This window comes from Girardinichthys multiradiatus, chromosome Y (genome assembly GCF_021462225.1).
Source record: "Girardinichthys multiradiatus isolate DD_20200921_A chromosome Y, DD_fGirMul_XY1, whole genome shotgun sequence".
Taxonomy (NCBI): Eukaryota; Metazoa; Chordata; class Actinopteri; order Cyprinodontiformes; family Goodeidae; genus Girardinichthys; species Girardinichthys multiradiatus.
In genome coordinates, this window is record NC_061818.1 from 29,160,837 (window position 1) to 29,171,238 (window position 10,402).

Below are 10,402 nucleotides of genomic sequence, written 5' to 3' on the forward strand. Positions count from 1 at the left end.
ATTTACCCCGCCACCCCCCCCCCCCTCCACCGCCACCACACCCCCAACACCCACACACACACACTTTCTTCATTTAAATCTGTGTATACTTGAATCTGAGAGCATTTTTACCAGCTGATCAGGTTAACATGCAAAAGCCCTTTTTGTTGAGCAGACATGAAACTTTTGCTTACAAATAGCATCACATTTATTATTTTATAAACACAATGTGTCTGACAGGTCAAATTTATGGGGAATAAATCTTTATCATCTCGACATTCCCTCATATTCTTATACTTGATCAAAACATTAATAGAACTTTATCCTTTTTACAATGGCACATTTGAAATTATCCTGAACTTAATTCAGTTCAACAGGTGCCAGTTCAGGGCCATATTTCGCAATTACGGAATAAAAGAAGCAACTAGTGCGTAATTTAGCTTGACTATTAACATAATTTTTTTTCTCATAAATAACAAAAGAATCTCTTACCTGCGTCTCTAGACAGTTTTTCCAGTGTGATTTTTTTTAAAGGTTGCGTGTGTCAGAGTTCCTACAATCAAAGCTCTGATCAGTGCAGCAGGACGTCGCTCCTTGCTGTGAACGTGACGCAGTCAACTTATGAGAAAACAACGTTTGGGTCTTTTTCTTCAGATAGACGACAGACAAAAGCTCTTATTAGTCTCTCAAAATGCTTCCCCTCCGCTCTACCGATGCCAACCCAAATATGGCCATAGGAAGTGGAGCGATACTTCATGGACCTTGTCTACTGTCGGAAATATCTTATTTAGCCCTTGTTTCTGGAATTAAAATTTGGTAAAAAATTTTAGAAAACGTGAGAGACGACTATTGTGTGAAATGATGAGGAAGATTTTGTTTTTAAATCCTAAAGCTAATGATATTCCCTATAACACTAATTTACAAATAATCCTTGTTAAATACAAGATTTTACTTACAATAATGTGATCTTTGCTTTTATGACTTGAAATATAGAGTAAAACATATATAGAATAAACATCCACTAAAAGTAGATGTAATTTTTAAATAAAATGCTTAATATACATACTATTATACAGTTTTGCTATTCATTATAGTATAGAACAAGTATAGCAAGTCAATATTAGCTGGTTAATGTTAGGCCGTATGCAATGACGGTTCTTGATATGAGAAACATGGCTCAGAGCTCAGGGCACCATTCTTTAAGGGGTGGTACAAGCACTCCAAATCACAAGGTGGTGTAACCATTTAAGAAATAAATAAAGAAATAGCAGATCTAAAGCTGATATCTGAACAACTGTAAAATATTAACAGTATTGCCTTGATAAGAGTGCTCAGTTGCGCTCCATTAGTTACCACACTGTGAATGATTATGTTTTTTCAAACCAGAAATACTTCCAAATAGCCAAATTGTTTGCTCCTGTAACTAAAGCAAAACCGTGGGAGCCTTCTTTCAGCTAGCCGCAGGTAGGGGAGAGGGAGTGCTGCAGTATGCTCCATACGGCTGAGAAAATTATTTCAAAACTATTTAAAGATTTTAATAGTTTTGAAAGTGCAGCTTTTTAAAACTTTGGTATACCTTGATGGCGGTAACTGGCCCATGCCTATTTTCATAAAAGATGTCAGAATGTATGGTTTTTGAGCTGAACCAATGCGTAGACAGGATCTCGGGAGTGGCATGGAAAATTAAAGGATTATAATGAAAATAAAAAGAAAACAAAAACACAAGGAGATCAAGACATGGAACATGGATGGAGCAACAGACATAGTACACATGAAGTACCAGGCATGGAAAAGCAATACAGAGTAAAACAATTGAAGGATTCAGCGGGGATCAATGAAAACAAATGAGTATACTGAGAAGATGTAGTGAGTTACATGGAAACCAGGTAAACACAATCTACAAAATGCAGAACAGCTTGGAGAGAATCAATTTCGGGAACTGAGGGAAGGTGACTAAAAACCATGAATAGGGGTAAACTATTAAACTATAGAGGGTATACCCTCTATACCCTCTACAGGGTACTCAAGGGTTCATGGGAGTTTGCCCAACCGGTTCACATGTGTTTTGTGGACCTGGAGAAAGCATTCGACTGTGTCCCTCGTGATGCCCTGTGGGGGGTGCTCCAGGAGTATGGAATTGGGGGCCCTTTATTAGGGGCCATCCGGTCCCTGTACGAACAGAGCAGGAGTTTGGTCTGCATTGCCGGCACTAAGTCGGACCTGTTCCCAGTGCATGGTGCAGGGCTGCCCTTTGTCACCGGTCCTGTTCATAACTTTTATGGACAGGATTTCTAGACGCAGCCAAGGGCCGGAGGGGGTCTGGTTAGGGGACCAGTGGATTTTGTCTCTTCTTTTTGCAGATGACGTGGTCCTGCTGGCCCCCTCTAGCCAGGACCTACAGCATGCGCTGAGGTGGTTCGCAGCCGAGTGTGAAGCAGCTGGGATGAAGATCAGCTCCTCCAAATCTGAGGCCATGGTTCTCGACCGGAAAAGGGTGGCTTGTCCTCTTCAGGTTGGAGGAGAGTTCCTGCCTAAAGTGGAGGAGTTTAAGCATCCCGGGGTCTTGTTCACGAGTGAGGGAAGAATGGAGAGAGAGATCGACAGATGGATTGGTGCGGCTGCCACAGTAAAGGGGGTGCTGTGCCGGTCCGTTGTGGTGAAGAGAGAGCTGAGCCAAAAAGCGAACTCTTGATTTACCGGTCGGTCTACATTCCTACCCTCACTTATGGCCATGAACTTTGGGTCATGACCGAAAGAACGAAATCCCGGATACAAGCGGCTGAAATGAGCTTCCTCCATAGGGTGGCCGGGCACTCCCTTAGAGATAGGGTGAGGAGCTCAGCCATCCAGGAGGGGCTCGGAGTAGAGCCGCTGCTCCTCCACATCGAGAGGAGCCAGTTGAGGTGGCTCGGGCATCTATACTGAATGTCCCCTGGACGCCTTCCTCGGGAGGTGTTCCAGGCACGTCCCACCAGGAGGAGGCCCAGGACACGGCCCAGGACACGCTGGAGGGACTATGTCTCTCGGCTGGCCTGGGAACGCCTTGGGCTCCCCCGGAGGAGCTGGAGGAGGTGTCTGGGGAGAGGGACGTCTGGGTGTCTCTGCTGAGTCTGCTGCCCCCGCGACCCGGTCCCGGATAAGCGGAAGACGACAAGTACAAGTACGAGTACGAGTACGAGTACGAGTACGAGTACGAGTATGAGTACGAGTACGAGTACGAGTACGAGTACGAGTACGAGTACGAGTATTAAACTGAGGGGAAAAATCTGAAGGAAAACAAACAAGAAATTACTCTACATGTACAAATAACAATGGAATAAACTGGGAAGCTTAACACAAAAGAATGAACTGAAGAAGACACTTAAAGAACATAACAGACACATGATCAAAACACATACACAAAAGAAAATCAAAACCCCAACACCTCTTGATTGTGACAGTAGAGCAGATAATTTTTATACTTTAAATCACCTAGTCAATATTAACTTGTTACTTTTTTCAAGCTGGGTAAGTCATAAAGCAGAGGTTTACGTAGTGTCCATGAACGCACCATTTGACTGTTGCTGAGGGGATGTCGCCGAGAAAAATCCTCTCTGAGGCAGAGGGGATCAAGTTCAGCTGTCAATCAACACGTAATGTATGGGTTTTTCCTTTATTTGGCTTAATTAGCTCAACAGTGTTTTGTTGATTTCATAACACCTAACAAAATAAAAGGAATGAAACAATGCCAGTCGATGCATCATAGATATTTTCAAAATTTATACAAAATAGTAACATAAACAAATACACAGAGTCTTTTTAATTTGTATGAGTGAGACCTGCAAATTACCACACATGTTGTCTTTTTAAATAACTGTCAATATGCAGAAGAAGTGAACTTCTGGAAACAAAGATTAGTGGCTACAATGTGTCAGAAATTCAATGTTAGGTAAAAACTCAGTAGTGTGATTGCTGGTTTAAAACAAAAAAACAAATACAGTCAACATTTAACACTGAACTTGTTATTAAAAAAATGATAATGTCCTTTATATTGTTTATTTTAGATTTAAAGCACATTGACACCTGTCATGTTTTGAAGAGCGTGATTGAGATATTTGAGTGGCAGATATTCTGGGGGCGTGGTCTTGGCGGAGGGTTGGGGTCGTCTTCTTCTTTTCTATAATGGTGGATCACAAAAAGCTTTGAGGTGCATAACGCCACCGACTGTGTGAAACACCCACAACTTCACCCAACAAATTCTGCTTTTTAGTTTTGTGTTATGTAGATATCTGAAAAACACTTTTCTATCTAAATAAGTTTACTCCTTGTTTCCTTCAGTTTCCAAACTCCATTCTTGTCCTGCCTCTGTTTTCCACAATCTTTCTCTTTCATTTGTATACACCTCACGCTTCAACAATACATGTTCCACATTTTGTTTTTCTCCACACCCCTCACATTTATCATTGTTTTTTCTCCCGATTACATACAGCATGGCATTAAGACAGATATGACCCTCAGTCGGAGTGTCGCAGCCCCACCTGGATGCATATTTTAATGGAACTGGTTCATCCTGAGTCTCCTCTGGTTGGCTTGCTTGTTTGGACCAGGTGGACCCCTTTTATTTTTGGGCACATGTCTGGATGGGGTTGGGGGTTGTTGGGGGCCTGGGTCATTTGGGAGTCGGGGTCTGGACTTGGGTCGTTCAAGTTCAGGCAGTGCCTGGCCCTACTCTGGACTGGTGGCTTGGGTGGTTTGTCAGTCTCCTCTCTGGAATGAAGGTGACCACCTCCTGGGTCCCGGGGCTGGTTGACCCTCTGGGGTATCAGTACCTGGATCTGGGAGTATAGAGTGTGTCTGGGGAGTGTGAGTGAGTGAACAGCATCTATTCTTGATTGTCTTAACGTTTGCTGTGTGTGTGTGAGTGTTTCTTTGTTTACGCGTGACGGTGGGAACATGTAATTGTGACTGTGTGTGCCTGTTTTTCTGTCAGGTTGGGTCTTGGGATGCCCCCTCTCCTGGATCATCTAAGGCCCCCATCAAATGTGGAGCAAACCTCCCCTCCGTTACGGTCCCTACCGGTGGCTGGTGTCTCTGCCCGCTGGAGTGTTGGTGGTTCTTGGTGTCGGTGGCTGGGTTCTTAGGAGTGGCTTACTCCCGGTGGCTGCTTGGCGGTGCCTGGACCACCTGGCTCTGTCCAGCCTTTGCTGGGGGCTGGTGTGCCCTTGAGTCTTGGATCTGCTCTGCTGTAGCCGGCAGCCTCAGGTCCTGGGGGGCAGGTCAATGGCTCCTTATGCCCGCTTTTTCTTTTTTTTTCTCTTTCAGTTCCGTCTCGATGTCTATTGCATTTCAAACCATCCCAAAAATATTGTAGCAAAAGCCGTAATGCTGCACTTGTGAATGTAAATCAGTTGGGCATCTTCTTGGCACTCAATTGGCACCTCAAATCTGAGAGCTGCTCTGCTCTGCTACGTTTTGAGCATTGTAACGTTTTCCTGTTATCCATGTTTTGCAGAAACAAAGATCATAACTCTTTGGAACTAACACACAACCCTCCTTACAGAAAACAACATGCCGATTGTCTCTTCAGTAAACTCTTCAAAACAGTTTCTTGTCTTGAGTGGTTTCCCTGCATGTGGGTCAAAACATTATCTCAGATCATGACAGACACCTGTTGGTACGTGCTTGAACTATATTTAAAATCAGGTTAGATCTGCATAACAGCAGGCATTATCTCACTCTTTCGTTTTCATTAACAGAAGGAAATGCGCATAAGTGATTTAAATAGGCACACAAGCATATTGCTGCAGGTTAGAGGCTCTCTTTAAAAAAGATTTCCCTCAGGGGGTGCCGGTGGGCATCAACTCATAGTGTAGAAATGAGTAATTTATCTTTATCCACAAAGTAAAAACTCCTACCAAAGCCTAGTTTTTCTGAAACCTTCTACGTCAAGATAGCTTTGTTTGTAAATTATATAAAATATTTTCCCATTGTGAAATTTGTTTATAAGATACAGGGCATGATAACATTTGAAGCGGGTGAACAGGGAGCATTAAGTAATGACTGATCTGGTCTTTGGAAATCATAGACTGCTTTTGTAAATACACTCTTCAAATATCAGATTACTCAAGACACCCTAAAGCCATTTTTTAAATTCTGTTAAGATATTATTGGTTGCAAAGGAAATGAAAGCTGGTTCAGCATTCAAAATTACTCATTCACTCTTTTGATTTTCTGTTTAAAGATGGCCCTAATCTTTAGACTGTTTATGACTTTAAGGGTCATTAAATACAGTTTTGCTCACCTCTGAAGTGCATATAGAGACGAACAGCGGTGTAAAGCAAACAATCTGAGAAAGCTTCTAAAAAATGAACTCAGAAAGTTAAATCAAAGGTTTTGTCAAGCACATTAGGGAGGAAAAACACAAAGGTAGACTTGTGTTTGACTTTGAAATGCCTTGGCATCATTGTAAAATCTCAGGCGAGACAAAGCATGAAGCTTTTCCTTTGCTGAGTGATAAGACACATGTGACCATGTTCCTTGTTTCCATGGACACATCATTACAGAACTTCCCCAGCTGGTTTTTACTACTAGTGTTGACAGCAAATAGCAAGTGAAGGATTTGGGATTTGGTCATAACCAGGTTAAAAGCAAAAGCTGCTTTTTAATTTCTGCACCACAGAACAGGGTCCTTGAGGGGCATGGGGGAATTGAAAATACCAGGACATTTAGATTATAAACTATACTGGATCTACATTATTTTAAAGGTGATTCCTTAATTTAGATTTTTTTTATTACAATCTATTTTTCATTTGTTAATTTAATTTTGAATATACAAGTCATTCTTAATTTGGTGCTTCTTCCTATCTTAACAAAATTACCTAATATTTAGAAGTGTCAGACCAAAAGATTTGTTACAGTTATTTCAATTACCCTATTTAGAGTCCCTCTATATTGACTATATTGACGTTAGCCTCTCAAGAGTAATACCGATCACATCAGTCAGTGTCAAACCAAACTAACATTAGAAATTAAATCGTATGCATTCCTCATGGTATGTTGGTAATTTGATTCCTGTAATTTTAAAACTAAATTATAAAGCCCAACGTCTGACTGTTCTCACTTAATTTCACAAAACACATCGGGTAGAGTTCAGAATTAACACTAAGGAAGTTGTGAGGATTTTACCTCTGCTGCTAAGAAGAAGTAAAGAAACAAGAAACACAAATTGCAATATCTGTAACAATGGGTAAAGGATGCTTAGGTGATTTATTATGTGATTATAAATATAATTACCAGGAAAAAAAAAAAAAAAAATCAGCTGTCTTTAGATCTTTGCAAAACTGGCAAATTCAAGCATACACACATCACCTTTGTTATTTGAGAACTTAAACCAGAGTTTTCATAGCTTTCTGCGCTGCAGGCCAGAATCACCAAGTTAAAGCACTCACAGGCCATTTAAAAAAAAAATGTAAAAACACAAAATAATTATATTGTGGATTATTTTCTTTTATCCTCCTCAGCAACAAATGAAACATGTAATTATTTAATGAAGCAAAGTAAAAAAGAACAAATTATTATTGATCTGAAAAAGGCTCTCAGACAGAAATAAAATAAAGCTGTGTATAATCCAAACATTTTGGGTTGAACATATTTAATTTTGTTGGTCTAGAAAATACTTTTAGTCTATTCTCAGCAGCAAAAGTGAGACTTTCTGTGAAGACTCTTGCTGTATTTACCAAAGTTTAATGAACAGGTCTGGTCTAAGTCAGGTTTTAAGTAAAAGGTCACTGAACGTTTTTGGCATTACTGACTATGATATTAAAATGGAAGCATAAAAACATAACTAGTCAGTCAGTCATTTTCTACCGCTTATTTTCCATAGTGGGTTGCGGGGGAGCTGGTGCCTATCTCCAGCAGTCTATGGGCAAAAGGCAGGGTACACCCTGGACAAGTTGCCAGTCCATCACAGGGCAACACACAAACACACTCATTCATACACCTAAGGGCAATTTAGAGTGACCAATTAACCTAACAGGCATGTCTTTGGACTGTGGGAGGAAGCCAGAGTACCCAGTGAGAACCCATGCATGCACTGGGAGAATATGCAAATTCCATGCAGAAAGACCCCTGGTCAGGAATTGAACCCAGGACCTTATTGCTGCAAGGCAACAGTGCTACCAACTGCACCACCGTGCAGCCCACACATAAAAACATAACTAAATGATGAAAATAATTTGTATTGTACTAAGATGTTTCCATTTAAGAAGACAATTTTGTTTGTGACAATCTCATTCTACAAAATTATAAAAAAGTGTCCATCTGCATCATTTAATGAAGGGTCAAAATTGGTCAATTGTCGAAATGTGGTCGGGGGCTCCCTCCTCTGGGAGACAAAGGAACTGGTGAAGCATTCACTATCACTATTTTTTTTTATTGTTTGCTTGTGTGTTCTCTTATGTCTTCACTAGCAAAATTGAAGCAACTTTGCTGCAAGGTTTTACACTACCAGACTCAGATAATACCTCCTTCCAGTTTGCAAAAGAATGGTGAGAAACATCTACTATTTATGTTACTGTTTTTTTTTTTTTTGAAAAACATATACACATATAAAAATTTGTTATCCTAAAACTGGCATTTAAAGGGTCAAAATAATATATATATATATATATATATATATATATATATATATATATATATATATATATATATTTGTTTTTTTTGTTGTTTTTTTTAAAGTTTTATTGTGTGTCACAGAGCACAAAATAATTGGAACCACAATGGTTAAACCCAGTGTTTTCAAACCATTGTCTTGTAATTGTTGCCTCATTGCCATTAATGCCACCTGCATATCTTACTGCTCCCAGTAAGATTTTCTTTAAACTTGTTTTTCTCTTTTTGTTTCCTGTTATAAAAAATACATTATAAAAATGTTAAAATCAGTTTCCTTGCAAACATTTTTACTAATTACAACAGAAAAACTGCAGGTTTATTTATACGTACATATACTGTTAGGCATGTGGATTAAGAAAGCAACCATTCCTGTACTTATATGACAATGATCAACTGTCAATTGTCCAAACAGGACAGAGATTGGTCTCAGCCTTAAGTTGAGGGAGTCAAGCATCTTAGAACTTAGAGCAGAGGCACTGCTCCTTCACACGAAAAGGAGTCAGCTAAGGTGGTTTGTACATCTGACAACTATCTAAAAAACATAAACATCATGACCAAAAGATTGAGATATTGGATAATAATGGCTGAAATGAGCTCCTTCGCCCTCAGAGATAGGACAAGGAAGTCCATCTTGTGGGATGGAACAGCCCTGTAACGTTCAGACCCTTTTCTCACTCTTAAAGATAGAATGAGGAGGCCTGTGGTTTCTGTAGGAATTTAGGGGGACCACTGTTCCAAAGAAGTATTTAACTAGGGTCTAAATGGACACTCATACTTCCATACGACATTTCTCAACTAGTACAATGCCTAAACTGCTAATCTTGGTATCAACTAACAGAAAGGTCCTGGAGGATGATGTGGATGTGAAAATTTGAGAGTAAATTATTCTGGGCCTGAGTAAATGAGGTTTGAATGCAAAAACCTAAATTCTGCCTAACAAAAACCAGATGTTTACATACAAAACCTATTGCTGTAAAGAAGGAAATAAATGCAATATATTGTACTTGCAACATCTGAGTGACATCTGTAGTCAGTGGATATAAGAATGAAGTAGATACTTTTGTAGAGGTGTCCCAGATTAAGATCTGGACATACGACGTGTGTGTCAGTCTCAGAGTTAGTCAGCTACAAGTGTGTTATTGTTGCTAAAGAGGCCAAGACCCCATGTAAGGGGACCCTAGGGCTTAAGAGGTTAAAAGGAGTCAACAGAAGTGATTCGGTCATTTAATCTGGATGTTTAATCTGGGCATTTCCTGGCCCGGGAATTCCTTGAGGTCCCCCAGAGAGGGGATGAGTGGATGTTTGGGTTTCTCTCCTGGACCTGGCAAGACTACAATCCGATCTTGGATTAGCAGAACACGATGGATGGATTGATGAATGTGTTGCTCAAGAACAAACCCTAAATTCCATCACTATTGGACTGAATAATGCTCCTCATATGTTTTGCTAGCAACATGTTTGTGTTCTGCTCATCAGTAGCAGTGAAAAAAATGCCAGACTGTTGAAAATGCATTATAGTTTTTATACTTTTACGAAAGAATTGAGAAGGTGCTGCAGATTGTCTCTATTGTAACTCTTGAAAATGTATTTATTTATTTTCCATTTAAATGACTGAGTTGTAAACTATTAAAAAAAAAAAGAAAATCCAGTCAGACTCACTCCAGTCCAGTGCGTGGTGCTGTGGAGGAGTTGTAGATTGTGAAAGCTCTGGTAAAGAAGAAGAAGTAAATCAAGCCTTTCCAGTCTGGTCCGAATGTGTCTCCAACACAAAATG

General features: G+C 40.1%; 1 protein-coding gene across 1 annotated transcript in view; it reads right to left on the reverse strand.

The window, feature by feature from the left end:
• Positions 1-590, reverse strand: part of LOC124864060 (BAI1-associated protein 3-like) — a 60,438-nt gene extending 59,848 nt beyond the window's left edge. The window contains exon 1 of the mRNA XM_047358673.1: positions 472-590. The gene's annotated coding sequence lies outside the window, so the exon portion shown is untranslated. The remainder of the gene's footprint in view (positions 1-471) is intronic.
• Positions 591-10,402: the final 9,812 nt, after the last annotated feature.